Genomic DNA, 1148 nt, shown 5'->3' with positions numbered 1-1148 from the left:
TTTTGGGGAATATTTAAAATGCTGGGTTTGGCATGAGGGAGAGGTTTGGAGCTTGGTGCTGGAATTTTGGGGTTCAGTGGCTGGTCCCAAATGAGGACTGGGGCATGATGTGTGAAATAATTAAGCCCTGGGGTTAATGATGGTTAATGAGCAGGGTTTGCTTGTGGTCTCTCAGTCCTGGTATCCCTATGGGAGGTGGAAGGATTGGGAATTTCCTCTTGGTTTATCCATTTATTTCCTGGGAGAAGTGGCTTTAATTTGTCCCTGTGTCCTGTAGGACTGCCAGGTTGGCCCTTGCCATATTCCACTATTTATGTATCCCAATATTTCAATAATCCAATATCCCAATTTCCCAACGGCCCTGTTTTCCAATATTTCAATATTCCAGTATTCCAATTTTCCAATAGCCTTGCATCCCAATATTTCAATATTCCAATATTTGATTATTTCAGTTTTTTATTATTCCTGCATTTCAATATTTCAATATTTTAATATTCCTATATTTCAGGATTTTTTGATTAATCCTGCCTTCCAATATTTCAATATTCCAGTCTTTTGATATTCACTATTTCAATATTTCACTATTTCAATATCCCAGTATTCCAACACTGCTGTATTCCTATTTCCCTATATTCCAATACACCAATATTCCCATAACTCAATGTCCCCATATTCCAATATCCCTATTTTTCAATATTCCAAGATTACCCAATTCCCATATCCCAGCATTGCCATCTTTTGCTGCAGAAACCACCCCAAAATTCCCGAGTCCCATCCCCTGTTGTGGCAGCGTGAAACCCCCCTCATTTTCCTCAGATCTGTGAAAAATCCCAACTCCTGGAATTCCTGGAGGAGGAAACAATAACCTCGGAGTCCCAAAAATAGCTCTGATTTCCCTTCCTTTCACGGCAGCAGCGGGATCGGGGCGGGAAATCCGCTCTCCCGGCCATCCCGGTTCCTCCAGAGGGAACTCCCCAAAATCCAGGCCCTGGAGCTCCAGGAGGAGCTGCCTGGGGTGGATTTGGGATGTTCAGGGTGTTGATTCCGTGCAGGATTTCCTTCCCGCCTCCTGGAATTCCCAGCAGACCGGCCCCGAGGAGGGGAATTTTCGGGGAGGAAGAGCCTGAGTCAGGAGGGGGTTCTGCTCC

The sequence above is a fragment of the Geospiza fortis genome, unplaced genomic scaffold (genome assembly GCF_000277835.1).
Source record: "Geospiza fortis unplaced genomic scaffold, GeoFor_1.0 scaffold567, whole genome shotgun sequence".
Taxonomy (NCBI): domain Eukaryota; kingdom Metazoa; phylum Chordata; class Aves; order Passeriformes; family Thraupidae; genus Geospiza; species Geospiza fortis.
Note: the sequence above shows the minus strand (reverse complement) of the source record.